General features: G+C 41.2%; 1 long non-coding RNA gene across 1 annotated transcript; it reads right to left on the bottom strand.

Annotated features, from left to right (window-relative positions):
- Positions 1-349: 349 nt before the first annotated feature.
- LOC132609468 (uncharacterized) lies at positions 350-6908 on the bottom strand. Its single transcript, XR_009570851.1, has 2 exons — positions 6782-6908; positions 350-648 (listed from the first exon to the last, which is right to left on the bottom strand). It is a non-coding gene; the product is annotated as an uncharacterized LOC132609468 (long non-coding RNA).
- Positions 6909-14045: the final 7137 nt, after the last annotated feature.

The following is a 14045-nucleotide window of genomic DNA, read 5'->3' as shown; positions in this document are numbered from 1 at the left end:
CAATACAACCTAACAGTGAGAATAGAACAATACAATTTTGGTCTACTAACTAACCAACCGAAACAAGATTAGTTGTCAAATTCGGAACAAAGAGGACATCTGAAAGTGAAGCAACTAAATCAGAACTAGACGCAGGTAAAATATGGCCATTATCAGTAACAATCTCAGTAGGCGATTGTAATGGAGAAATATTCGATAATTGTGAAGCATCATGTCACGCCCCGAACCATGGCCTGGACGTAACACGGCACTCGGTGCCTGACTACATGTGACCGAGCGAACCACATGACTTGCTGAATCATCATGATGCATAACATAAGCGGAATATAACGTGAATGCATGATGAGCCTTTGTAAAACGTAATAATTCATAATACTTAATAAAGTACTTGTTTAAAACATGAGTGAGCCAAAATGGCTATACGACTCCAAATGTCTGACATAACATAACTGACTGGTCTAGTCTATGAAACCTCTATCATGAGTCTGACTGGAAAACATAATTACTGGGACAAGGCCCCCATCATACCTTTACATGCAAAACTAAACAGAGAAATACAATGTTTAAACCCCGAATGAGATGGGGCTCACCGATAAGCTGGTACGAGTAAATCCTAATGATCAGAAGCGTCGTCCTGTAACTCCGTACCTGCATCGTGAAATACAGGCCCCCGGGCAATAAAAGGGGACGTCAGCACATTGAATGTACTGGTATGTAAAGCAACCGGAAGAAACAACAGGGGACATGGAATAACATGATAAGAACTGAAACTGGAAACTTGGACATGAACATGAGCATGAGTACATATACGTATACATAACATGAGTAAAACATGATAAGTAGGGAGAGCATTTCATAAATCGACATATCATATCATATCGTATCACCACGTGGGTACGTGGAGTCTGGTACCTCGCCGGACCAGCAGAGCCCCTATACCTTGCCAGGGTATAAGGTAGTAATTTACCACGTGGATACGTGGAGTCTGGTATCTCGCCGGACCAGCAGAGCCCTCATACCTTGCCTGAGGTAGTAAGGTACCTGATGGATCCATTCAGTGTAAAATTAAGGTATCGTCTTATCTGGGCGGAGCGATCCTTGTCCTACGGTGGCTCCGTAATTTCAGGCTATCTGAGCCTTCTCGGTAATTTGTGCAACTCCCAAAAACATGAACATAATATAGTTGGCTAAAAAGCCGATGAATTTCGTGAATTTACTTGTACTTGTCTTGAAATCATGATTTCACGAAATGACTTGTAAACATGGGTTCATGCAATAATCTTGTAAACATATCCTTGAGTTATGAGTAATACAATAGTTCATAATCATGTATTTGTAGTTGACTTGAAAACATGTTTATGACTTGCAAAATAACTCATGCAGTTTCATATGAACATAATGAGAACACATGAGAAAGAATTCATGATTCATGGATTAAGTTAGGATTCCTAATATCCATAATGGAAGGTTAGGAATACAATAACGAACATAGATACGAAACTCGTGTACATACATACATAATTACGGGCTACCAATATGTTGGGTTTAATGCCCTAGGATTTGAACTTCATAGATTTTACGAAACGGATCATGGGGAAAAACGTAGAGGTTCCCACATGTAGATGGAAGTTCTACATACCTTAACCTCTCGCTTTTGAGCGTATCACAATGTCTTTCAATCCCTCCAACTTCAATCTATAGCAATACAAGTCATAGGGATTCTATATTAGCAACCATATCCATGTTTTGTTCATCTAAGCATTTTATCAAACACTTAATAGGCGTGAAGCTTTATAACCCTCATTAATGGTGTTTTCTTCACCAAATCCCCATCCTTTTACTTCTAGCTAATTCTACAATCTCCATTAGATGTAATTAACATCATTTTTCATCAACCATATGAATACAACAATCCCAAGTCAACAATCCAACAATTCTAGCATAATTCATATAATCATCTTCAACAAACCCAATTATTATTCTCCCAAGAATTCATCAATTCACAACTACAAGTGAATAGGGAGTAGAAATATTACCTTTTGGGTAGTCACCACGAAATCAACACCCCCAAGTCCGATCTTTAGCTTAAAATGACGACCACAACTTGTACTACAAATTATCCTTCACGAACTTTGGGATTTGGGGCCTTAAAATTGGTTGATTTTCTCCTTCTTCTCTCTAGATTCCCTTCTCTCTCACTTCCTCTCTCTAAAATCTGAATTTTGGAGAAAAAGTGGGCTGCTAGGGTTTTATTTTCTATATATACCAAGGGGAAAATGGGTTGACACAACTTGAAAACGGGTCGGGACTGTTCTGTCTTAAAACGTCCATATCTCCCTATCCCGACGTCGCCTGTGAACTCACAACATATGGTTGGAAAGGTATTTCAATTATCTACAACTTTCATTCTTTGAGTTTGCCCAAATTCTCAACTTACGATGGGGTTATGGCCTCCCGAAGTCAGGTGACCCGAAACTCAACTGCGGACCAAAACACGCCCATGTTACGGTCCCGTAACACAAGGGACGGACCGTAACGTGGCGTCGTACCTTGTCGAAAATTTCCAGAGAGTTTCTGGAAATTCTCCCTGTGTTACGGTGCGCTGTTACGGTCCGTAACACAAGGTACGACCCGTAACACAAGGGACGGACCGTATCTTGGGACCGTATCGTGAACGAAATTTCCAGTGAGGTTCTGGAAATTTCGTCTGTGTTACGGCTCACTGTTACGGCCCGTAACACGAGTTACGGTCCGTAATGTCACCGTAACGTAGACGAATTTCCAGCGAACAGGCTTCAGTCAAATGGGCATAACTCTTTGCACAGATGTCTGTTTAATCCCCATAATATACCGTTGGAAAGCTATTCAATAGGGCTACAACTTTCATCAAGGAGGTTCTTCCAGATTTGCAATAGATCAAGGAGTTATCGCCGCCCGAAATAAGCCTATCAACCATTTTTGCAAACGCTCAAACCTTCAGTGTTTTCGCTAGACTTCTAATGATATGAGCTTAAACTTAGTTCCAAGATGCGGGGTGTTACAATATCTCCCCCTTGGGATCATTCGTCCTCGAATGATGGATAATGGTTAATAATATGGCTGGACGTGGCTTGACTACATGATCGTGAAGGAAACATGACATGGTTATATAGAAACTTGAATAATGAGGCATGAACATGGGCACTGGATAGCTGACATGAGCGTGGAACATGTGACATAACATAACATGAGACATGAAAACTGACATGACTTAGTTTTATGAAACAACAGTGCCCAAACGTGAGACATGAATAAGGAATACATGAACTTGAACGTGAAACGTGAGGCATGAATACATAAGGGACATGACATGAAAACTAAAGATATTTACCTTGAAGTCCATCTGCCTGCTCTTCAAACAAGTGAGGATATCGGACTTTCATGTCCTCTTTGGCTTCCCATGTGGCCTCTTCAACTTCCTGGCTCCTCCACAAGACCTTTACTGAGGCTACTTCCTTAGTTCTCAACTTGCGAACTTGACGATCAAGAATGGCTACAGGGATCTCCTCATAAGTCAACCCATCCTTAACTGTTATAGTATCAATAGGAACAACCAACGATGGGTCTCCTACACACTTCCTCAACATGGACACGTGAAACACGGGATGTACAGCAGCCAAGTCTTGTGGCAACTCAAGTTCATAAGCTACTAGACCGACCTTTCGTAGAATTCTGTAAGGTCCAATATATCTGGGACTTAGCTTCCCTTTCTTGCCAAATCTCATAACGCCTTTCATGGGTGAGACTTTAAGGAACACCCAATCATCAACTGAAAATTCTAAATCCCTTCGTCTCACATCTGTATAAGACTTCTGGCGGCTCTGAGCTGTTTTCAAACGCTCCTGTATTAACTTGACTTTCTCCATAGCTTGATAAACCAAATCTGGTCCTAACAACTCTGCTTCACCTACTTCAAACCAACCAATAGGTGATCTGCATCTTCGCCCATACAGAGCTTCAAATGGGGCCATCCCCATACTAGCATGATAACTGTTATTATATGAAAACTCAATGAGGGGTAAGTGATCATCCCAATTTCCTTTGAAGTCCAAGACACATGCTCTCAACATATCCTCCAGAGTCTGAATAGTACATTCTGCCTGGCCATCTGTTTGAGGATGAAAAGCTGTGCTGAGGTTCACCTTGGTATCCAATCCTTTCTGAAAGGATTTCCAGAAATTCGCTGTAAACTGAGCACCACGATCTGAAATGATGGACACTGGTGTCCCATGCAACCTGACAATCTCACTAACATACAGTTTGGCATAATCTTCTGCTGAATATGTGGTCTTGACTGGCAAAAAGTGTGCTGACTTAGTAAGCCGGTCAACGATCACCCAAATGGAGTCATGTCTCTTAGCTGAACGAGGTAAACCTGATACGAAATCCATATTGATCATTTCCCATTTCCAGACAGGAATATCAATATTCTGAGCCAGGCCACCAGGCCTCTGGTGTTCGGCCTTCACCTGCTGACAGTTCAGGCACTTAGCTACAAAATCTGCCACATTCTTCTTCATGTCGTTCCACCAGTAAATCTCCTTGAGATCATGATACATCTTAGTGGAACCTGGGTGAATGGAATACCTGGAATTGTGAGCTTCTGACATGATTCTCTCTCTCAGTCCATCTACATCTGGGACACATAATCTGCCTTGGTACCTCAAGGTACCATTATCTCCCCCTTGTTCAAAAGCCGTCGTCTTATGCTTGTGAATCCCTTCCTTCAGCTGCAACAAATAGGGATCACTAAATTGTTTCTCCTTGACTTCAATGACTAAAAAGGAATGAGCACTATTCTGAACGACCACACCACCATCCCCGGATTCCATAAGTCGGACTCCAAGGTTGGCCAAACGGTGAACTTCCTTCGTCATAATTCTCTTATCCTTGTCCACGTGGGCTAAACTTCCCATGGAGTGTCGACTAAGAGCATCGGCTACAACATTTGCTTTTCCCGGATGATAAAGAATATCAACATCATAATCCTTAAGCAATTCGAGCCATCTCCTCTGTCTAAGATTTAGCTCCCTTTGCTTGAAGATATACTGCAGGCTTTTATGATCCGTGAAGATATCAACGTGCACTCCATACAAATAATGATGCCATATCTTAAGTGCAAAAATTACAGCTGCCAACTCTAAGTCATGAGTCGGATAATTCTTCTCGTGTACCTTGAGTTGACGAGATGCATAAGCTACAACCTTACCATGCTGCATTAAGACACATCCGAGACCAACTCCCGAAGCATCACAATAAACCACGAATCCTTCAGTTCCCTCTGGCAAAGTCAAAACTGGAGCAGAAGTCAATCTTTTCTTCAACTCCTCAAAGCTTCGCTCACACGCATCTGACCATTGGAACTTAACTTTCTTCTGTGTCAACTTAGTCAACGGAGCCGAGATAGAAGAAAATCCTTCTACGAAGCGTCGATAATAGCCTGCCAGACCCAAGAAACTTCTTATATCAAAAACTGAGGTGGGTCTGGGCCAACTCTTTACGACATCAATCTTTTGAGAATCAACTTTAACACCTTCACCCGAGATCACATGGCCTAAGAATGCCACTGATTTTAGCCAAAACTCACACTTTGAGAATTTTGCAAAAAGCTCACGATCTTTAAGAGTCTGCAACACCATTCTGAGATGTTCTGCATGATCGACCTCATTACGGGAATACACCAAAATATCATCAATGAAGACAATGACGAATAAATCGAGATAAGGCTTGAAGACCCTATTCATAAGATCCATGAAAGCAGCTGGTGCATTTGTCAACCCAAATGACATAACAAGAAATTCAAAATGGCCATAACGGGTCCTAAAAGCTGTCTTAGGAATATCAACTTCCTTAACCTTCAACTGATGATAGCCTGTTCTGAGATCAATCTTGGAATAACATTGGGCGCCTTGCAGCTGATCAAATAAGTCATCGATTCTAGGAAGAGGGTACCTGTTCTTAATGGTGACCTTGTTCAGCTGACGGTAATCTATACACATACGTAAAGAACCATCCTTCTTTCGGACAAATAGGACTGGTGCACCCCAAGGCGAAACACTAGGCCTAATAAACCCCTTATCAAGAAGATCTTTCAACTGGACTTTTAACTCTTTTAACTCTGTTGGAGCCATTCTGTATGGCGGAATAGATATCAGCTGAGTATCGGGAAGTAAATCAATTCCAAACTCAATCTCCCTGTCAGGAGGGACTCCTGGAAGATCTTCTGGGAAGACTTCCGGAAATTCATTTACAACTGGAACATATTGAAGAGTTGGAGTCTGAGCATCTGAATCCTTGACTCGAACTAGGTGGTAGATATGACCTTTGGAAATCATTTTTCTGGATTTTAGGTAAGAAATGAATCTACCCCTGGGTACTACTGAATTACCCTTCCATTCTATGACTGGCTCATTAGGAAACTCGAATCTTACTGCCTTAGTTCTACAACATACTGTGGCATAACATGAAGCTAACCAATCCATACCCATTATCACATCGAAGTCTACCATTTCTAATTCTGCTAAATCAGCTATGGTTCTGCGGTGGTAGACCAAAACTGGGCAACCCCTATACATATGTCTAACTGTGAGTGATTCTCCAACGGGGGTGGACACCTCAAAGGGTTCATGCAATTTTTCAGGTTCAATACCAAATTTCTTAGCAACAAAAGGGGTTACATAAGATAGGGTGGATCCTGGGTCAATAAGGGCATATACTTCGAAAGTGAAAACTGTTAAAGTACCTGTAACAACATCTGCTCGAGCTTCTGTATCCTGACGGCCTGTCAATGCATACATGCGGTTTCGCCCCCCGCTTGTGTTTCCAGACCTAGCTGCATTGTTCCCCTGCTGGGCCTGATTATTACGAGGAATCGCTGAATTTATGGATGGTGTCGTATTACCTCCAGTACCCTGCCTGGTTGATGGACAGTCTTTCTGAAAATGGCCCTTCTGACCACATCTAAAACAGGCATCAGTACCCACACGACAATTACCTAAGTGTCTCTTATTACACTTGCCGCACATCGGATAAGTATAAGTTGACTGACCCCCACTAGCTTGAGGGTACGAACTTGATGGCCTGAAATTCGGCTTCTTATCATTGCGGAACTTAGGAAGTGGGGCACTTGCTGAGGACGGAGCCGGTACTGCTGACCTGTTCTTAAAGAATTTCCTGTTTCGGTTCCCGCTGAACTGTCCGGTAAACTTGACTCTCTTGTTGAACTTCTTGTCCTTCTCTTTTTGTAAGGCTTCTTCCTCCTTTAGCCTTGTCTCCTTGCCCTGTACAAAAGCAACCATTTTGGAAATAGTCATTGTCCCATTCTGTGCAACAATATTGGCTCCATCATACAAATGGGAATCAAGACCTCCAACGAATCTTCTCACTCTTGCCCTCATATCGGGTAACATGTGTGGGGCATGCTTTGCCAGGCTAACGAACTCCAAATAGTATTCTTGAACTGGTCTGCCATTTTGTTTGAGCTTCAGGAATTGTTCAGCCTTAGCCTCTCTGAGCTCTACTGGCATAAAGTGGTCTAGGAATACACTAGCAAATTCATCCCATGTAGCATCAGGCGCATTCTCACCTCGGGATAATTCCCAAGATTCATACCATGTGTTAGCAATACTCTGTAGCTGATGAGCTCCAAAAGTAGCTGCCTCGGTTTCGGTAACTGTCATAACCCTGAAGATCTTTTGTAGAGCATCAATGTAGTCCTGAGGGTCTTCATCTTTCTTCGTCCCCGTGAATACTGGGAGATTCATTCTGAGAAAATCCTTCGTCTTAGATGACTCTCCATTACCTCCTGAACTTGACCCAGATTCCTGACGTTGGGCCTGAGCTGCTATCAGCTGGGTGAGCATGTTGATAGCACTCCTAACATCCCTGTCTGAAGCACTAGGAGGTGTAACAGTAGAGGCGGTTGGAGCTGTTGCCTGAGTTGGAACAGTATCTCTGTGAGCTACTCCGGCGGCAGCCCTTTGGCTGGTGGCTGTGTTTTTCTTCTTGTAAGTTCTCTTGTAAGGCATTTTCTGAAAACACGTACACGCACGAATTAGGAAGCCATCCTAAAAATACTGTTCTAACTACACGATCTAGAATATGAAAGAAATGAGACAATCCTGAATGTCTCGGTGGTCAACTGTTTATATGTGTGGGGCCCTCACACATATAAAAGAGACCCCACTGGACACGGTTTCATAGACTCCCTAAAGATCCTTGAACCTAGGCTCTGATACCAAGCTTTGTCACGCCCCGAACCATGGCCTGGACGTAACACGGCACTCGGTGCCTGACTACATGTGACCGAGCGAACCACATGACTTGCTGAATTATCATGATGCATAACTTAAGCGGAATATAACGTGAATGCATGATGAGCCTTTGTAAAACGTAATAATTCATAATACTTAATAAAGTACTTGTTTAAAACATGAGTGAGCCAAAATGGCTATACGACTCCAAATGTCTGACATAACATAACTGACTGGTCTAGTCTATGAAACCTCTATCATGAGTCTGACTGGAAAACATAATTACTGGGACAAGGCCCCCAGCATACCTTTACATGCAAAACTAAACAGAGAAATACAATGTTTAAACCCCGAATGAGATGGGGCTCACCGATAAGCTGGTACGAGTAAATCCTAATGATCAGAAGCGTCGTCCTGTAACTCCGTACCTGCATCGTGAAATACAGGCCCCCGGGCAATAAAAGGGGACGTCAGCACATTGAATGTACTGGTATGTAAAGCAACCAGAAGAAACAACAGGGGACATGGAATAACATGATAAGAACTGAAACTGGAAACTTGGACATGAACATGAGCATGAGTACATATACGTATACATAACATGAGTAAAACATGATAAGTAGGGAGAGCATTTCATAAACCGACATATCATATCATATCGTATCACCACGTGGGTACGTGGAGTCTGGTACCTCGCCGGACCAGCAGAGCCCCTATACCTTGCCAGGGTATAAGGTAGTAATTTACCACGTGGGTACGTGGAGTCTGGTATCTCGCCGGACCAGCAGAGCCCTCATACCTTGCCTGAGGTAGTAAGGTACCTGATGGATCCATTCAGTGTAAAATTAAGGTATCGTCTTATCTGGGCGGAGCGATCCTTGTCCTACGGTGGCTCCGTAGTTTCAGGCTATCTGAGCCTTCTCGGTAATTTGTGCAACTCCCAAAAACATGAACATAATATAGTTGGCTAAAAAGCCCATGAATTTCGTGAATTTACTTGTACTTGTCTTGAAATCATGATTTCACGAAATGACTTGTAAACATGGGTTCATGCAATAATCTTGTAAACATATCCTTGAGTTATGAGTAATACAATAGTTCATAATCATGTATTTGTAGTTGACTTGAAAACATGTTTATGACTTGCAAAATAACTCATGCAGTTTCATATGAACATACTGAGAACACATGAGAAAGAATTCATGATTCATGGATTAAGTTAGGATTCCTAATATCCATAATGGAAGGTTAGGAATACAATAACGAACATAGATACGAAACTCGTGTACATACATACATAATTACGGGCTACCAATATGTTGGGTTTAATGCCCTAGGATTTGAACTTCATAGATTTTACGAAACGGATCATGGGGAAAAACGTAGAGGTTCCCACATGTAGATGGAAGTTCTACATACCTTAACCTCCCGCTTTTGAGCGTATCACAATGTCTTTCAATCCCTCCAACTTCAATCTATAGCAATACAAGTCATAGGGATTCTATATTAGCAACCATATCCATGTTTTGTTCATCTAAGCATTTTATCAAACACTTAATAGGCGTGAAGCTTTATAACCCTCATTAATGGTGTTTTCTTCACCAAATCCCCATCCTTTTACTTCTAGCTAATTCTACAATCTCCATTAGATGTAATTAACATCATTTTTCATCAACCATATGAATACAACAATCCCAAGTCAACAATCCAACAATTCTAGCATAATTCATATAATCATCTTCAACAAACCCAATTATTATTCTCCCAAGAATTCATCAATTCACAACTACAAGTGAATAGGGAGTAGAAATATTACCTTTTGGGTAGTCACCACGAAATCAACACCCCCAAGTCCGATCTTTATCTTAAAATGACGACCACAACTTGTACTACAAATTATCCTTCACGAACTTTGGCATTTGGGGCCTTAAAATTAGTTGATTTTCTCCTTCTTCTCTCTAGATTCCCTTCTCTCTCACTTCCTCTCTCTAAAATCTGAATTTTGGAGAAAAAGTGGGCTGCTAGGGTTTTATTTTCTATATATACCAAGGGGAAAATGGGTTGACACAACTTGAAAACGGGTCGGGACTGTTCTGTCTTAAAACGTCCATATCTCCCTATCCCGACGTCGCCTGTGAACCCACAACCTATGGTTGGAAAGGTATTTCAATTATCTACAATTTTCATTCTTTGAGTTTGCCCAAATTCTCAACTTACGATGGGGTTATGGCCTCCCGAAGTCAGGTGACCCGAAACTCAACTGCGGACCAAAACACGCCCATGTTACGGTCCCGTAACACAAGGGACGGACCGTAACGTGGCGTCGTACCTTGTCGAAAATTTCCAGAGAGTTTCTGGAAATTCTCCCTGTGTTACGGTGCGCTGTTACGGTCCGTAACACAAGGGACGGACCGTATCTTGGGATCGTATCGTGAACGAAATTTCCAGTGAGGTTCTGGAAATTTCGTCTGTGTTACGGCTCACTGTTACGGCCTGTAACACGATTTACGGTCCGTAATGTCACCGTAACGTAGACGAATTTCCAGCGAACAGGCTTCAGTCAAATGGGCATAATTCTTTGCACAGATGTCCGTTTAATCCCCATAATATACCGTTGGAAAGCTATTCAATAGGGCTACAACTTTCATCAAGGAGGTTCTTCCAGATTCGCAATGGATCAAGGAGTTATCGCCGCCCGAAATAAGCCTATCAACCATTTTTGCAAACGCTCAAACCTTCAGTGTTTTCGCTAGACTTCTAATGATATGAGCTTAAACTTAGTTCCAAGATGCGGGGTGTTACACATCATGCAATCGTCATGTGATTACCAGCACCACTATCTATATGCCAAGATTTAGAAGGTATAACTAAATTATTTTTACCTTATGCGGGCTACGGCTTTTTCCACAAGTTCAGTCATGCAAGCCATATCGAATAAAGGGGGAGCAGCAGCTTGTTGCTTAACTACCTCTGTCTCCAAAGCTTTGTGTCGGGTCGGGAATTGCCTAGTGGGTCGAGTTGGTCAATCAGCCAGCATATGGCCCGATTCACGACAATAGTTGCAATATGCTATTGGGCCCGATTGTTTCTTAGGGCACCGAGCTGCAATATTGCCAAAGCCATGGCCCCATAACACTGGATTATGGGGAAAAGAGCGTGAAGTAGGTCGGTAATTTGATCCAGCAGTAAGAGCAGCCATCGGAAAAGCTGCAAAACAACACAAGAAAAGACGAAAGCTGAATTTCTTCTTGCAAAACAGCAGCCACTTACTGTGCCTATATCTAGTAGAGATTCTCGATTCAAGATGTTAGAGCATACATGATCGAATTCAGGTCTCAACATCATGAGAAACCTGACCACCCTAGATTGTTGTCGTTCACCACGTATCTCCTTCAATGTCGCAGCGGAAAGAGTAGAAGGGACAGCGTGATGTTGCTCCGACCACAACGCTATGAATCGGCGTAGTAGCTGGCAACGTCCCTGTCGCCTTGCTTATAGGCAGCAAGGTTCCGTTCCAATTCAAAAGTTCTCGCCAGGCTTCGTTGACGATGAAGCCGATGCACATAAGACCACATCTCAGCGGTCGTCTCATTCATCTGAAACCCTGCAGCAATGTCGTCGGACACAGAGCTTACCATCCATCTAATTACCTTAGGGTTGGATGCAATTCAGGCCTCCTTATCGGTCGCATCAATTGGCATTTTGGACGAACCGTCGAGAAATCCAAAAACACCCTAAAAGTGAAACTCCCAGCCGGCAAAATTTTTACCGGTGAGCTTGGTCATCACCAACTCAGATGATGAGGAAAGCTTCGATTCCATCACGAACAAGATCAATGAAAATAACAACCAGGAGTAAGAACTACCGAATTAAGAGAAAAAACAAGAACACAGAGCGCGGAAGCAAGGTCTAGAGACAAGGGCAGGAAACTGATCGAGAAAAAAAGAAGAGAACAAGTACAAGAAGAGACACCTTAGACTATTGATACTAGAATTGTAAAGTCATATGTATTTCACACTTTCTGAATAGTATTCACCATAGAATAGATAGTACATATATACACGTTATTTACTCAACCCTAGCTAATTATGCATACAATTATGCTACGTAATTAATGCTACATATCAGCTAATTATATTTAGTAAAACACAACTATTACAATATGGGCCTTGACTAAGCCCATAGGCTAACAAAGGTTTTATGCCGATTTTGGTGGAGATTTACAATTTTTTTTTTCAAATTTTTAAAGCCACATGGTAATTTTTAAATTAAAAAACAAGACAATTTTTTTTTAATTCGGAAAATAAAAATCTGTTAACCAAAGGGTAAATATGCACCATTTGTGTAATGGCGAGGTATATATATACCACTTTTTTAACGAGTGATATATTTGCTCTGAATCACAAAGTTGAGGGGTATATTTGTCCTTTATCCCATAAAAATAAATAAAATGGTAAATTCTGAATTTAAGGTCATTTACTGGCAATTCAAGCCATGAGTCTTGGTTGATCAGAATGGATTGTTTAGAGGTAATTCAGCACTGGTCATTTTCTCTTTTCAAAGGAGTAATTTTTCAATTTTATTTAGTTCATCTCTATGCTCTTCCATGTAGTGCTGGCATCCATTAATAAACTATTTCAGTCATGTCTACTGAATTTTTAAAAATTAAGAGATTTGACATTACTACTTTGCATTAGTTAAATAGTTATTCTTTTTATTTATCATTCAAATATGTTACTAGCTAGTCCATTATATTAGATCCAAATTATCTTATATGACACAATAAAAAAACGAGGGCATGCTCTATGTCCACTTATTCTATTTCCTACATCATAGGACGCTCTTGTTTGAGTAAGAGCTTCTAGAATGCAATTCATTTCGCAATAAGAAACTTTTCCGCATAGAGGTTTCAGCTAATTAAAGCGAAAGCGCACCCAAAAATCCTGAAATATCAAACTGGAAAAACCGAACCGAGAAGAGAAAAACCATATCAAATCCAATTTATTTTCGGATTGAATGCTATTTTTTCAAAATCGAAAATAGAGAAATGCAAGTCGAATAATGCTAAACCGTAAAACCATATAATCCGAGAATAACTTGGTTTGGAATCAAATGACTCTTGAGTCGGAGAGAATTAAAGTGGAAGAAAAAGCAGGCAAAGGAGAAATAAGGCTCGAGAAACAGTAAAGAGAAGAGTAATGAAATATTAAACCATGTACGTTTTACTTTTTTGCACATTCTCCACTAGCTAAAGCACCCGCTTTTATACTTTCAACGCGGGTTCGCCCATCAAAATAAAAAATAAAAAAATGTAAAGTATTGGTGGCTAGTGATTACCCACTAAGAAGATATTCTGTCTGCTACATTTTCAGATTGGTTAAGCATCCAACAGTATCTATTTATCGAGTCTCAACTTTTACCTTCCTATATATACTTTCCTTCTAGTTTGCAAGGAGCAAGAAATTCCATTATATCTTTCATTTATGAAGGCAACTCAATTACACCTAGTAGTGATCGCAGTTGGTTTCGCATCTAATAAGGAAAATAACATTCCGTGCATTTGTTGTTTAGGATGCAACCGCGTTTAAGAAATAGGTGATGATATCCGTAACAATGAATGCACGGAGCGTTTCTTATTAGAATCGCCATCCCTTTATTAGGTTCGCTGTTAAAACTTCCTGGCAATGTGAAACCAGCTGCAAAGGTGATTGTAACTAGCAGAGTGGCCACCACTAGATGTATTTTTGTTGTTGA

This window comes from Lycium barbarum, chromosome 9 (genome assembly GCF_019175385.1).
Source record: "Lycium barbarum isolate Lr01 chromosome 9, ASM1917538v2, whole genome shotgun sequence".
In the NCBI taxonomy this organism is placed as follows: domain Eukaryota; kingdom Viridiplantae; phylum Streptophyta; class Magnoliopsida; order Solanales; family Solanaceae; genus Lycium; species Lycium barbarum.
The sequence above is the reverse complement of the archived record's forward strand: the minus strand, read 5'-3'. Positions and strand labels throughout refer to the sequence as shown.